Consider the following 15,634-nt stretch of genomic DNA (forward strand, 5'->3'; position numbering starts at 1 on the left):
TTATATAATTCTTGTCTTTCACCACTCTATATTTGTAGCTCCTTTCTCTCACCATGAGAAGCTTGACTCCCAAAAAGACCAATATATTTATTCCTTCACTCAATTCTACAATACACATAAATTTGTTTCAAAGTTACTACACCCACACCACTATTAACAATGAACCTACTAGCCAATTAAGTCAAATTTAAGCTTTCTTTGCACTTTTTTTGGTCCTTTTATCTTCAGACTGAGGATAGTGAAAGTAATGTAGCTTAAAGTTACTTGGGTTCTTTCTTTCCCATTTTTCTTTAATATGTTTGTTACTCATTTGATATATAGTTAAGTTTATTTGTTATCTTTGTTTCCAAATCTGAAGTTTAAAAAAAAAACCTTGTTGATTTAACTTTAGAAATTTTAATGAGGTATCTTCATGTGGGCCTCTTTGGGTTCACCTTATTTGGGACTTTTGTGTTTCCTACACCTGGATATCGGTTTGCTTTGCCAGTCTGGGGAAGTTTCAGTCGTTATTTCTTTATATAAGTTTTCTGTCCCTTTCTCTGTCTCTTGGCCTTCTGGGACCCCTATGATTCAAATGTTGATACACTTGATGTTGCCCCAGAGGTCCCTTAAACTATCCTCATTTTTATAATTTCTTTCTTTCTTTTTGCTCTTCTATTTGGATGATTTCCACTTCCTTGTCTTCCAGCTTGCTGACTCCTTCTGAATCAACCAGTTTGATGTTGATTCCCTCTAGTGTGTTTGTTTGTTTCAGTTATTGTATTCTTCAGTTCTGATAGTTTCTTTTTAAAATTCTTTCTCTTTGTTGAAGTGCTCACTGAGCTCATCTATCTATTCTTCCCCTAAGCTCATTGAGTAACCTTATAACCAGTGTTTTTAACTCTTTATCTGATAGAGTGTTTGTCTCTGTTTCATTTAGTTCCTTTTCAGGAGTTTTGTCCTGGTCTTTTGTTTGGAACGTATTTCTGTCTCCTCATTTTGGCTGTCTCTCTGTGTTTTGTGTCTATGAATTAGGCGAAACAGCAACCTCTCGGTCTTGAAGAACTAAACTTGTGTAGGAGCGTCTTCTTTGTAGATTGCATGTGCTTCGTGTCTTTGGTAGGCCGGTTGGGGTTATAGCTGAAGTGAACTCAGGCCTTGGGTACTTCTAGAAGTCAAGCTGCCCCTGGCCTGGAGCTGAAGCTAGAGTGGACACAGGCTGAGAGAAATCCCAGGGGACAAGCTGCATCAGGACTGCTTTGGCAGGCTGGTTCACGTTGTAGATGAAGCAGGCTTAGGTCTTGTATAGTCCCAGGGGCAAGCCACACTGGGCCTGAAACTGTCGCTGGAGCAGTTGTAAGCTTCAGGGATTCCCTTGGGTAAGCCTCTGGGGCTGCAGGAAATCTCAGGGACAAGTCACACATGGGCAGGAGCTGTAGCTAGAGTAGGTGAGAGCCAAGGGGAGTCCTAGAGGCAAGTGACACCAGTGCCATCTTGGCAGGCTGGCTGGAAGCTGGAGTTGGAGCTGGAGCAAGCCACAGAGAGACCCAGGGACAAGCCACATTGGCAGAGTTGTGAATGGAACGGGATGGAGTGTGGGAGTGGGGGCAGGGTGTCAGGGAGTCCAGAGCACAAGCAGCAGAGCTGCTGTGGGCCTGGGGTATGAGGGGCACTGGAATGACTTTGGCCTGCAGTGAAAGTGCCTTGATTGAGCTCCTGCCATTGTGATCAAGGGGTCAGGGAAGGTCATGAGTGGTGCTCAGTGTGTCCCAGCCGGGAGAGTTCCCACAGCTCTCCTCTTTGGCAGCTGCTCTAGGCTTAGTAAATGGACTTCCTTCCCATATAGCCTGGGTATTCCTTAAACCACCCTTGTTTACCTGTGCCCCAGGGAGTGCAAGTCTGCACAGGCCCTTCAGTGATCTTTCCCAGCTGTAAGGCAGTACATTGGATAGGAGTGCCAACAGTGTCATGTCTCTGGCACTCCTACCATTTCATTTCTATGTGGTCTCTCTTCTGTTGTACAGAAGCTGTTCAGTCAGCCCTCAGTTCTTCAAGGGGAATTGCCCTGTCTGTAGGTGTAAATTCGATGTGTTCATAGGAGAAGGTGCTCAATATCTTCCTCCACCACTGTCTTGGGCAGGAGCCCCAAAGTGGTCCTGATGACTTTGAAAGTACAGCCAATAGAATTGCTTCACAGTTTGAATGTGGAGGATGAATGAAAGAAAACTTCAAAGTATTTGACCTGAGCAACTGTGGTAAGAATAGATTTGGTGAGGGAGCAATGGAAAGGGAAGATCAGGAACAGGGTTTCAGCTATGTTGAGTTTGATTTGCTGATTGGACATCCAAGTAGAGCTAGCCACTTGGTACTTAGAAATATATGAGACTTGAAATCTGTGCCTGCAATATCAGTTTGGAAATTATCAGCATTATTGTGGCTGTTTTGGAAAAATATGTTTATTTATTTCAGAGGGAGAGAAAAGGAGAGAGAGTGAGAGAAACTGTTACAGAAACAGGGGTGTTCCAAAAATCCCCAGAGTTTGGGGCTGGGGGATGGGGAGAAGGAAGCAGCTTTCAGAATGCCTCCACATGCCTGAGGCTGGTGGCTAGTGTCTTTTTTATGCAAAATGGCTTTAATGCATCCAAAGCCTCAGGTAGATGGGAGGGGACTTGGACCAGGGGACAGTATGGAAAAAGCACACAAAGCCTAGGTAAGGTTCTGTGAATGGTCAGAACTGTTTGCAACACCCACTGCATCAGAGTACGCAGTCAGGGATATATAAGCAGCTGTGGATATTTTAGCTCTCTCTCGCGCTCTCGCACTCTCGCTCTCTCGCTCTCTCACCCCCTCGCCCCCTCCATGCGGCTTGGTGAAGGGGCCTTCTCCATGCGGAATAAAGAAGCTAAGTTCTCCATGTGGCTTGGAGAAGGGGTCTCCAGGCTGCTTTAAGAGGCTCTCGCCATGCGGTTTTGAGGAGAGGAGATCCATGCGGTTTGCAGGAAGAAGGCAGTTTCCAAGGAGGCTGAGAATCCAGGCGGTTCTGCATTGAGAGCTGGAGGGCACCACAGCACAGAAAGGACCTCCCCAATCATATTTGAGTGATTGGCAGCTGCTGGTAAAGCTGAACTGTGTTTGGAAAGTAGGGAAACGGTTTCTCTAACTTCTAAAACTAGCCTGGTTTGGTAGGGGGGGGAGGCAAGAATATGTGTTTATGAGTGTTTTAAAGAACATAAGACTTAACAACAGAAATCCGCAAATAACTGAATCTATATAACTGTTAAATAAACAATTCTTTTTCTTTTCACTAAACTCTGGTATTGAGAGTTATAATTCTGGCAGCGGGCAATCGGGCCCCTAACTAAAGAGCCCATGGGTTTGTTTTCATTTGGAGCAGCCCAGGGTTTCTGTAACAAAACATCTATCGGTCGCCTCCCGTACATGTCCCGACTAGGGATAAAACTCGCAACATAGGCATGTGTCCTGACCAGGAATCAAACCCTCAACATTTTGGTGTATGGGACAACACTTCAAGCAACTGAATCACATTGGCCAGGGCCATATTGATGCTTTTTAAAGCTGATAAATTCAACGTTTTTGTAACTTAGTCTTGCAGGAGTTCCTGGACCCACAGTCCCCCGATCACAGATGAGGAAATTGACCCAGAGACGAATGACCTGGGGAGAAAGGGAGAGCACCTCTCGGAGGACAATGCTGCTGATCCCTTTCTCAGTAGAGCTTTTATTGAGATAACTATGCGCAGAAATACTTGGCTTGCGAAAGCAGTCCTCCACCCAACCATAAAGAGGATTATCAAAGAGGAACATACATCAATACGTTGTAACAATCGGTTAGATTTTCTGGCAACAGAGCACATTGCAAAAGATTAGATTGTATTCCTTGACTTAAGCATTCTGTTGATAGTTAAACATCCAGCTGATACAGATTTAAAGCTGGATAAAGCAGGACAGGCCTCAAAAGATACATCGCATTCCTATTCCCTCCCCCTAGCACATGACCAGTGGGGTGGTATTTGGAGCATGCCACCAGCTGCTTCCTGTTTTCAGTCAGTCTTATAGTACTGTTTTGAGGTCTGGCTTGTGCAGTGGTTACAATTTCCTGTGCCACACAAAATGGTCTCCTACACAGCCTGAGTTGGATTTCTATTGTTTACAACCAAAAAGTGGAGTCCTTGTCTTTACAGACCATTTGAAACTCTCCCAAGAAGCTCAGCCTCTTCCATTGGTTGGACAAACCAATCAATTCACATGTTAACTCCTCTTTTCCTACCACTGCATCCAAATACACACTTTCTCAATTGCTGTAGCAGACTCTTCTAGGCCAAAGGAGTTATAACTTGACTGAACACTTCTACTAGGCCAAAAATGGAGAAGTCATCAGGAGAAATAATTCATCAGCCATTTATTATAGATGTTCAAGGAACATATAGCTAAGAGAATAACTTTGATAAGACAGTAAGCAGCAGTGTGTTCACCCTCGTGAAGTCTTGTTACAGAAACAGGGGAGTCCAAAAACCCCCAGAGTTTGCCTCTGGGATATGGGGAGAAGGAAGCAGCTTTCAGAATGCCTCCACATGCCTGAGGCTGGTGGCTAGTGTCTTTCTTATGCAAAAGGGCTTGGATGCTTCCAAGGCCTCAGGTAGATGGGAGGGGTCTTGAACCAGGGGATGGTATGGAAAAAGCAGACAGAGCCTACGGAAGGTTCTGTGAATGGTCAGAACTGGTTGCAACACCAGAGGACGCAGTCGGGATATATAAGCAGCTGCGGACATTTTAGCTCGTTCTCGCTCTCGTGTGCTCCCTCCATGTGGCTTGGAGAAGGGGTCTCCAGGCTGCTTTAAGAAGAGGCTCTCACCATGCGATTTTGAGAAGGAGAGAGGATCCATGTGGTTTGCAGGAAGAAGGCAGTTTCCAAGGAGGCTGAGAATCCAGGCGGTTCTGCATTGAGAGCTGGAGGGCACCGCAGCACAGAAAGGACCTCCCCAATCAGAATTGAGTGATTGGCAGCTGCTGGTAAAGCTGAACTGTGTTTGGAAAGTAGGGAAATGGTGTTTCTGACCTTCCTAAGATTGGCCAGGTTTGGTAGGGGGGAGGCAAGGATATGTGTTTATGGGTGTTTTAAAGAACATAAGACTTAACAGTAGAAATCCGCAAATAGCTAAATCTATATAACTGTTAAATAAACAATTCTTTTTCTTTTCACTAAACTCTAGTATTGAGAGTTATAATTTTGGCGGCGGGCAATCGGGCCCCTGACTAAAGAGCCCATGGGTTCTGTTTCAATTGGGGCAGCCCAGGGGTTCTGTAAGAGTCTCTTGGCCCCAAACCTTCTGTTTTTCATTTGCTTGACCACCACATTTAGACACTCTAGGGTCTTCTAGAGTCTGCTTTCATTTTCAACTCCCTGCTCGGTCATCTTCAAAACTTTCTTATTTTATGCAGGACAAAGCCAAAACTTAATCTGGTATTCAATGGTCTGTATCATCTCCAAACACCAGTGCCTCTTTAGAATCTACTCTTCCAGTCTTACCTGGCTTTAATATTTCCCAAATATTTTGCTTCAGCTGAAAAAATCCATCTTCAAACACTAGTTGTGCATTCTTATGTCTTCAGCTCTGCTCCTTGGGGTAAACGGAATAATGGATGTCTCTCCAAAATACCCTTCTCCTAATCCCTAGAACCTGTGAATATGTTATTTTACTTGGCAGAAGGAACTTTGCAGATGTGATTAAGTTGAGAATCTTTAGATGGGAAGATTATCCTGGGTCACCTGGGTCGTCGGCAGCCGTCCGTCTCGAGAGACGATGGTGTAGCTTCTTAAGAGTCTATCTGCACCGCCGAGGATGGCTGTGCAGTCCAACTCGGGAGTGACACCGTATCTGTCTCCTCCCGTGTTGAATCGACATCTTGTGATGACGCTGGAGTGTCCTCTCCAGTGAAGCTGAAGCTACAGAGCCTGGGCAGGGTGATATGGAGGGTCTGCTGTTGCCCATGCAGCAGACCCCCCCTCTCTTCGCAGCTGAAGGGTCCAAGGGAAAGACGGAGTCAATACAGCTTGGCTTCAGGTGCGCCGCAGGAGTTGCCGGTGTTGACTACAACGTCAAACCGCCTTAGGGACTCCGACTCCGGATTTTCTGTCGGGGTTTACTCCCTTAGCCTTTCCCCTGAAGAGGTATGCCGCAAGGCAGCGGAGGTTTTTGGAGTCAGAGTTTTCCTTCTCTGATGTGCCCTGACTGGAAGATCGAACCAGCGACACTTAGCTCGCAGGCCGACGCTCAATCCACTGAGCCAAACCAGCCAGGGTAGGTCACCTGGGTAGGCTCAATGTAATCACAGTGTTCTTATAGGAGGGAGGCAGAAGGGCAGAATGAGAGAAGGGAATGTCTACAGATGCAGAGATCAGAATGATGCAGAGTCACAAGCCAAGGAATGCGGCATCCTCTAGAAACTGGAAAAGGCAAGGAAATGAATTCTCCCCTGGAGCCTCTAGAAGGAATACAGCCCTGTAAGACCTATTTTCAGACTTCTAACATATAGGACAGTAAGATAATAAATTTGTGTTGCTTTAAACCACCAAGTTTGTGGTAATTTGTTAGAGCAGCACTAGGAAATGAATACACTTCTGCTAGTCCCTGACCTGGATTGTTTTCTTCTACACGACCTATTCAAATCTTACCCAGGATCAGCATAATCTAGTTTTCAACATAATCTAGTTTTCAACCCTTATTGGATGCCGTGCAAAGCATCTGGCTAGACACCAGTAGATAAAGAATGAAAGATATAAAGATGAATAAGGGACCCCTGACTTCAAAAGAGCTCATAGTATGGAGCCAGGGAGGAGGAGTATGAACTGAGTTTGAAGGCACCAGATGGGATTATTGATGTTATATTGGTGGGTACCAGCTTTGTACTCTATACTGGAGTTCTCCCAGATTTAAATGATTATGATTCTTATTTTCTCTACTTTTCATTTAGAACTTAATTCAACAGCATTCACTGTGAGTCTACTATATGCAAGACACTGTGTGTTCGGAGCCATGGAGGATACCCAGATCCATAACTTGTGGTTTCTTTACTGCCTTTTGTTTAATTTTTGTGTGTGTATATCTTGTCTGGACTGTGGGATTTTTGTTTGTTTGTTTAAGACATTTGTATCTAGTACCGCCTTTGTTTCAAGAACAAATGAAGAGTCAATGGTGAATATGTATCTTTTTTTTTCATGTGCTCAGAGTCTAGTAGGAAAGACTCTCAAAATAATGTTTACAAAACAGTGTGACAAGCGTTATATACAAAGTGCTGCTAAGAGAACTGATGATAGAGTTATAAAGGAAGGCTTCAGGAGGTAGAAGACACTTGAGCCAGGGCTGAAAGATGACTAGACATGCTGGAGGAAAAAGTGAGCCAGTGAGATGAGAAGGTGATAGAAGGAGGGGTGATCAGGAAGGGGAAAGAGCATTTTGGGTAGGAGGAAGAACACTGGCCAAAATGAAGAAAAGGGAAAGAGCACGGAATGTCTAAGCAATGCTAAGAATTTCATCAAGGCTGAAGTATAGAATGTGTAGTGGAAGGACAGGGAACAACACTAGACAGGCAAGTCAAATCAAGTTCAAGAGGAGTCTTGTGCTCAGCTGAGAAGTTTGCCTTTTGTGCTGTAAATAGTTCTGTGTCTTAGACAGTTTTATCTAAGCTGTGTAGAAAGATTCCTTTAAGAGCATTTGAGAATACAGAGAGGTCTGCAGAGATGATATGGAGAAGATAAGGCCCTGGCTAGCGTGGCTCAGTGGATTGAGCACCAGCCTGCAAACCAAAGGATTGCTGGTTTGATTCCCAGTCAGGGCACATGCTGGGTTACAGGCTGGGTCCCCAGTTAGGGCGAGCAAGAGGCAACCACACATTGATGTTTCTCTCCCTCTCTTTCTCCCTCCCTTCCCCTCTCTCTGAAAATAAATATATAAAATCTTTATTTAAAAAGAGAGAGAAGATAAGAGCCTGAACCAAATCAGGGCAAGGGGGTATAAAGAGAAGTAAAGTTGGGGGAATGATTACATTAGTCTGCTAGAGCCGCCATGACAAAATACCACAGACTTGGAGTCTTAAAGAACAGAAACTTATTTTCTCATAGTCCTGGAGGGTAGAAGTCCATGACCAAGGTGCCATTAGGTCTGGTTTCTAGTGAGACCCCTCTTTCTGGCTTGTAGATAGCCACCTTCTTTCTGTGCCCTCACATGGCCTTTCCTTTGTGCACACTCAGAGAGAAAGAGGGCTCTAGTGTCTCTTCCTCTTCTTGTAAGAACACCAGTCCTATCATATTATGGCCCCACAGTAGACTTTCTTTATCCATAATTACCTCCTTAAAGGCCCTGTCACCAAATACAGTCACACCAGGTTGTTAGGTCTTCAACATATGAATTTGGGAAGGACAGAGATATATACCTGAGACAGAATTAACAAGACCCATTAGATAATAGTGACTAATATTTTGACAGTGTTTTATAATTTACAACTCTTTTTACATCCATTATTTGATTTGCCCTTCACACTGTAGGAGGGAGATATTATCATTATCCTCATTATATAGATGAGTAAACAGACTAAAAGAAGTCAAATAGTATGTCCAAGGCTATATGCTCCTAAATGGTGACCCTGACACTGAACCTGGCCTTGGCTGTAGGATTCCATTCCATTCTGATCCTCTTCTGAGAGGTGAGGAAATGAGGAAGACTGAAAAGTTGAGGCCAGCTTGAAGATGCCTTACCCTTAGTCTCTAGGGAAGCCCAGAATCTCTCTTAGGTAAACTGTTTCCACCTCCTTATTCAATCACACTTTTAAACCCCTGCCTCCATCTTCACCCTCCCCTCTGAGGAAGGTTTTTAGAAACACACACTTCTCTTTCCTGAGGAGGTGTGGAGGAGAAATAAACACAGATATTTAAGTTTTTCCTCATAATTTACATTTTTACAGATAGAATGTTCTTCCTCTTCCTCTTCGTTGACTATTTCCTACTCATCCATTAAAAACAACAACAGCCCTGGCTGGTGTGGCTCCGTGGATTGAACACTGGCCTGAGAACCAAAGAGTCACTGGTTTGATTCAGTGCACATGCCTGGGTTGCGGGCCAGGTCCCCAGTTGGGGGTGTGTGAGAGGCAACCACACAGTGATATTTCTCTTCCTCTCTTTCTCACTCCTTTCCCCTCTCTAAAAATAAATAAATAAAATCTTAAAACAACAACAAAACCACAAACTTACAAGTCACCTCTTTCATGACTTCTCCAAATTTGATTGAGAGCTTGTCTGTGAGCACATCAAGTCCCGACATATCTCTATCATCAAACCATGACAACATCAGGTTGTGTAAGCTCCTTCAGAGCAAGTAGATATTCCTAGTATCTAGCAATAGCACCGGATTCATGTCTATTACATGCTCATTAAACAAATAAATGACTTCATATGTTGTTACATCCTTCCCACACAGTGGGAGTCCTTTTAAATTCTTTATGATTCTTCCCAAATACAATCTGACTGTTCTTATACTCAGAACTCAATGCAGGAAACAAAAACCCCTCCAAGTAGTTAAAGGCTACAATCAATTAGAAAGTCTAGAGGGGCACACTCTGGGCTGAAACTCCAGGAATGACCTCCAGAACATGGGAGGAGTGCTCTGCCAGAGAAGCTGCTGCCTCTGCCACAGTCAAAGAAGGTGGGGCACCTGGAGGTCTCCCCTGATGACTGGGTTTAAGAGCAAGTAGCTACAACTCTGATCCAGGGATCTGGAAACTATAATCAGGACATTGCCGCTGCTACACTCTGATGCAACCACCTCTCAATATTTGCAAAGCTAGACACATCACTGGATCACAGCTGTAAAAATATATCACATCTTCATGACCTTGCTTGCCAGGAGAAATAATCAAAGTAGCAGTATAAAGGCCTTTGTCTAACTTCTGCCTTCTAAATCTCACCTGAGTACATCTGACTGGATGCAAGGTATTTAAAAATATATAATCCTTAGCTTTTCAGCCTCTGTAGTACAGGAAAGCACACTAGAAGGAGATGGGAAGGTGTGCTGAATGCTAATTAACCATGTTTGCCACTCTGCTTGTCTGAAATCTACCCAATGTCTTATCATCTGCAGTTGGGCCTCTTCCTTCTTCCCCAGCTCCCTTGTCCAGTGCCCTGGTGGCTCATTTAGTCTTTGGTCCTGGTCCCTTTAGTCTACTCCTTCAGGCTACAGTTTGCCCTTTTCTGTGACCTGGGTGAAGCAAAATTTCTTAGCTATGATTCTAAAAGCACAGACCCTTTAAAAAATTGGTGTATTGGACTTCATCAAAATTAACAACTAATGCTCTTTGAAAGGCATTGTTAAGATAACTAAAAACAAGCCACTAACCAGGAGAAAATATTGTAAATCATATATCTGACAAAGGACTTATATCCAGACATGTATAAACTCTCAAAAATCGATAATAAGAAAACAAGCAATCAGATAAAAAATGGGCAAAATATATGAACAGAGTTCACCAAAGAAGATATATGGATGATAAATAAAAATATGAAAAGATATTCAATGTAATTAGTCATTAGGGAATTGCTAATTAAGACCACAATGAGATACCACTACACACCTACAATAAAAAAGTTTGGTCTGGATGTTGGTGAGGATTTGGAGAAACTGGACCTCCCATATACTGCTGGTGGGAGTGTAAAATTACAACCACTTTGGAAAACAGTTTGGCAGCTTCTTTAAAAGTTAAATATATACCTACCATGTGATTCAGTCATTCTACTCCTAGATATTTACCCCCCCAAAAAGAAACATAGGACACACAAAGACTTGTGCATGAATGTTCTTAGTACTTTATTTACAATAGTAAAAAACTGGAAACAATCCCAAAGTTCATCACCAGTGAATGGATAAACAAATTAGGGTAATCTATACTATGGAGTACTTCTCAGAAATAAAAAGGAATGAACTATGATACTACAACAATAAATAAATCTCAAATTTATGCTGAGTAAAAGAGGCCAAATAAAAAATAAAAATAGAAAGAGTACATTCTGCATGATTCCACTTACATGAAATTCTAGACAATTCAAACTAATCTATAGTGATGGAGATCAGGTTCATGGTTGCCTAGGAACAGGAGAGGATAAGGATGAGAGAAATTACAAGGGGGCATGAGGAAGTTTGAGGGGATAATGATATATATGTTCATTACCTTGAATTTAATGATAGTTTCATGACAAAATTCATGAAATTGTATGTTTTATATATGTGGTTTGTTATATGTTAATTATACCTAAATAAAGCTATTTAAAATTTAAAATAAAGCAGAGACATCTGGACTGGGGAAGAAAAACAAACCATATGCTCTTTGTATATATTCACTTAGGTGATTGCTTGATGTCTGTCTTCCTCACTAGAGTGAAAATTTCATAAAGCTGGGGCCATGCTTATTTGCACAAATGTATCTCTAGTGTTTAACATAGACTTGACAAATATATGTTGAAAAAAGAAAAGAGAGAAGAGTGGAGAATAACTCCAAGTATTAACCCTGAGTAAAAGATATTGATAGATATGGAGGAATCAGGAGGAAAGGCAGAGACAGAACAGTCTGAGAGGGTGAAGGAGAGCCAGGTAGTGCTGTTCCAGCAAAGCCAAAAAAGTAGTCACAAGCATGAGCTCCCTTGCTTCATGCAAACTGATTAGAATTCCTCGAATGTCTGATCCTGAAAGAGGATGGATGATGTTGCCTTTCCAACCAGTGACTCAAAAGGAGGAAGAAAATCAAAGTTGATTTGTCCTCACGTTGAAATCTTTGTAAAGGGAAAAGACTATATGATGTAATAAAATTAAACTAAAGATATTCTAAAATAAAAGAGATTCCTTTATATAGATGACCACAATAAAATATGTATATAAGCCTAGAAAACCAACTACAACCAGCAATTTAAAATTACTATTACTTTGAACCTTGGCCAAGTAGCTCAGTTGGTTAGAGTGTTTTTCTGAGAGATATGCTAAAGTTGTGGGTTTGATCCCTAGTCAGGGCACTTACAAGAATCAACCAATGGCCCTGGCCTGGTGGCCCCTGGCTGGGTTGTTCATTTGGTTGGAGTGTCATCCTGTATACCAAAATGTTGCCACTTTGATTCCCCATCAGGGCACATACCTGGGTTGCAGGTTTGATTCCCAGTTGAGCCAAGAGGCAAGCCAACGATGTTTCTCTCTCTCTCTCTCTCTCTCTCTCTCTCTCTCTCTCTCTCAAATCAATCAATCAATCAATTAAAAATAAATAAATGAAATTACTATTACTTTGAGAAAATTAGTTTCATAGTACTGGTTTTAAATCTTTTTAAGTTTGTTTCTTTGTTTTATTTTTAACCATCTATTTTTACAGATTCTTTTTATACATATGTATATGTACATATCTATTTCACTTGGGTTCATTTCTATAGAATTTGTGAGAATGAAAATAAAAGTTTTAAGCCCCTGGAGGAGAAGAAAAAAGGAGAATTAGAAAAAGGCCATTGATTTTTTGGATTTAGCAGTTAGAAGGCATTGGTGCCCCAAAGGAAGTGATTTCAGACAGAAGCCAGGTTGCTTTTCCCTCCTCCAGTCTTCCCCATACACAGAACACAAAACTTCCTCATACAGTAGAAGTATTCATTTACTTTGTTCCATCTCAACAAGTTACCATTCTAGTCCAAGCCCTCATCCCCTCTCACTTGTTCTATTGTGATAGCTTAACTCCTTTCTTGCTACTCTTGCTCTCCTACAATCCATTTGCCACAAATCAGCTAGAATGGTTGTTTTAAAACACTAATCCAGTCATGTGCCTAGTTTTTCCATGGAATCTCCTAGTCATTTAGTTCCCTTTTTTTGTTCCAATGTGCTCAAGCTGTAACACCCTTAAGCTTTGTCACATTATCAACTGGAATCAGGAAAGGAAACTGAGTAAGAGTATTAGTTATATATTTCTGCCTCATATGTTACCCCAGAACTTTGAGGCTTGAAATAACAACAACAACAAAAACATTATCTTAAAGTTTCTAAGAGTCAGGAGTCTGGGAGAGGCTTAGCTGGGTGCTTCTAGCCCAGGGACTCTTTATGAGCTTGCAATAAAGCTGTTGGCTGGGGCTGCAGTTATCTGAAGGCTTGATTGCTTTTAAGACACCTCACTCACATGGCTGTTGGCAGGATGACTCTGTTCCTTGCTGGTTGTCGGCAAAAGGCCTTAGTTCCTCACCATTTGGGCGTTTACACAGGGCTGCTTGAGTGTCCTCCTGACATGGTAGCTGACCATGAGTGATCCAAGAGAGAGAGCAGAGAGGAAGCTACAGTGCTTTTTCTGACCTAGTCTCCCTAGTCTTCATCACTTCCATTTTATTCTACTTATTGGAAGGAAGTCATTAAGGTCAGCTCACACTTAATGGGAGAAGAATCAGGCACCAACTCCTTTTTTAAAAAAAATCCTTACCTGAGGATCTATTCATTGATTTTTTTAAAAAGAGATAGGGAGAGAGACATCGATGTGAGAGAGAAACATCGGTTAATGTCCTACTGTACACACCCCAACCAGGGATCAAACAAGCAACCTAAGTATGTGCCCAGACTGGGGATCAAACTTGCAACCTTTTGGTGTATGGGATGACACCCAAACCAACTGAGCCACCCAGCCAGGGCTAAGCACCAACTCCTGAAGGGAAGAGTCTCAAAGAAATTGTGGACTGCCCTGGTTGGTGTGGCTCAGTGGACTGAGTGCCAGTCTGGAAACCAAAGGGTCACCAGTCCAATTCCCAGTCAGGGCACATGCCTGAGTTGTGGGTCTGGTCCCCCGTTTGTGACATGCAAGAGGCAACCACACATTGATATTTCTCTTCCTCCCCTCCCCTCCCTCTAAAAATAAATAAATGAAATCTTTGAAAAAAAAAAAGAATCTGTGGACCAATTTTAAAATCATCATAGTAAGGCAAGGAAAAAAGGTATACAGAAGACTAAAGAAAGAAAATATTTGAATAATCAATTGTAAATTGTGATATAGAGAGTCGTTGCAGTAAGTGATGGCTATACATATGTCGTGTGTTTTCTTTTTTTAATTTTAATTATATTTTATTGATTATGCTATTACAGTTGTCCTGCTTCTCCCCTCTTTGCCTCTGCCTCCACCCAGTGCCTCCCACTTCCTTAAGCAATCTGCCCACCATTGTTCACGTCCATGGGTCGTGCATGTAAGTTCTTTGGCTACTTCATTTCCTATACTGCACTTTACATCCCCATGGCTATTCTGTAACTACCTATTTGTACTTTTTAATCCCCTCACTTCTTCACCCATTTCCTCACAGCCCCTTCCCATCTTGTTGCTTTTAAGATTCTCTCTTTATCTTTCACCTTTGGCATTTGAATTGTGATGTGTCTTGGTGTGGGCTCCTTTGGGTTCATCTTGTTTGGGACTCTCTGTGCTTCCTGGACTTGCATATCTATTTCCTTCACAAAATTAGGGAAGTTTTCTTTCATTATTTTTTCAAATAGATTTCCAATTACTTGCTCTTTCTCTTCTTCTGACACCCCTATGATGCAAATGCTGGACCTCTTGAAGATGTCCCAGAGGCGGCTTACACTATCTTTATTTTTTGGATTCCTTTTTTTTCTTGTTGTTCTGATTGGTTGTTTTTTGCTCCCTTATATCCCATGTCATTGATTTGATTATTGGCTTCACCCACTCTATTGTTGTTTCCCTGTAAATTGTTCTTTATTTTAATTAGTGTATTCTTCATTTCTTTTTTTTTTTTATTTGAAACACCAGATATATTTTTAAAAGATCATGCTACAGTGAGTAAATTATGTAGTCACAGAACAGCGAAGTAAAGTTGGTGAAGAAGGAGGTGCCCTGCGAAAGTTCCAGAGTGAAGAGAAGACAACAGTCCCTTTTGGTTCGGTTTGTTTCTAAGGTAGGAGGAAAGGGAATCAGCTGTGTTAGAATTACTTTTCGGGTGAAGGTTTCTGTCGGTTGAAGCAGCAAGCACGGGCCTCTTTCTTCCCAATCCAGAGCAGTCTGTCCTCTCGTGGGCGCCTGAGGGCAGGGTTAGGCTTCCGCGGTGTAGAAGTGGTACATCAGGCCCACGGCCAGCGCGGAGATGGCTGGGATCACCCAGTTTGTCCACCAGCTAGAGTTAGAGTCAACTGTAGTAATGAGAGTTTCCGCAGGCTTGCTTATCTTTGCTCTGTCATCCGGATGCAGCTCCCCGATGATGTACCTCTGGGACAGCTCCCTAGCGTCCGTAGAGTGCCCGACGTCCTCGAAGTTCTCGGTGGCATCACCCCCAGCTTGTTCCCGTAAGACTTCTTCCCCACCAGGGTGCTCCTCCAAAAATTTGGTCACATCGTACACTTTGTGATGCAGGATCAGCCAGGTGCTCTTGCTGTGGTTGTGCTTCCGGATCTCTTCCAAGGTGCAGTACGTGACGGCCTTGTCCGACGCCTCGGCCATTTCGGAGCGGGGCGAGCTGCAGGCCCTGCACACACCAGCTGAGCCGAGTGGACCACCGTATCCTTCATTTCTGATTGGATCTTTTTCATGCTGTTGAGGTCCTCACTAATTTCCTTGAGTATCCTTATAAGCAGTGTTTTGAACTCTGC

At 42.7% G+C, this 15,634-nt stretch overlaps 1 pseudogene; it reads right to left on the reverse strand.

The window, feature by feature from the left end:
• Positions 1–14,781: 14,781 nt before the first annotated feature.
• On the reverse strand, positions 14,782–15,535 carry LOC150011716 (cytochrome b5 pseudogene; annotated as a pseudogene).
• Positions 15,536–15,634: the final 99 nt, after the last annotated feature.

Source organism: Furipterus horrens, unplaced genomic scaffold, assembly GCF_987537825.1.
Source record: "Furipterus horrens unplaced genomic scaffold, mFurHor1.1.pri manual_scaffold_4, whole genome shotgun sequence".
NCBI classification, from domain to species: Eukaryota; Metazoa; Chordata; class Mammalia; order Chiroptera; family Furipteridae; genus Furipterus; species Furipterus horrens.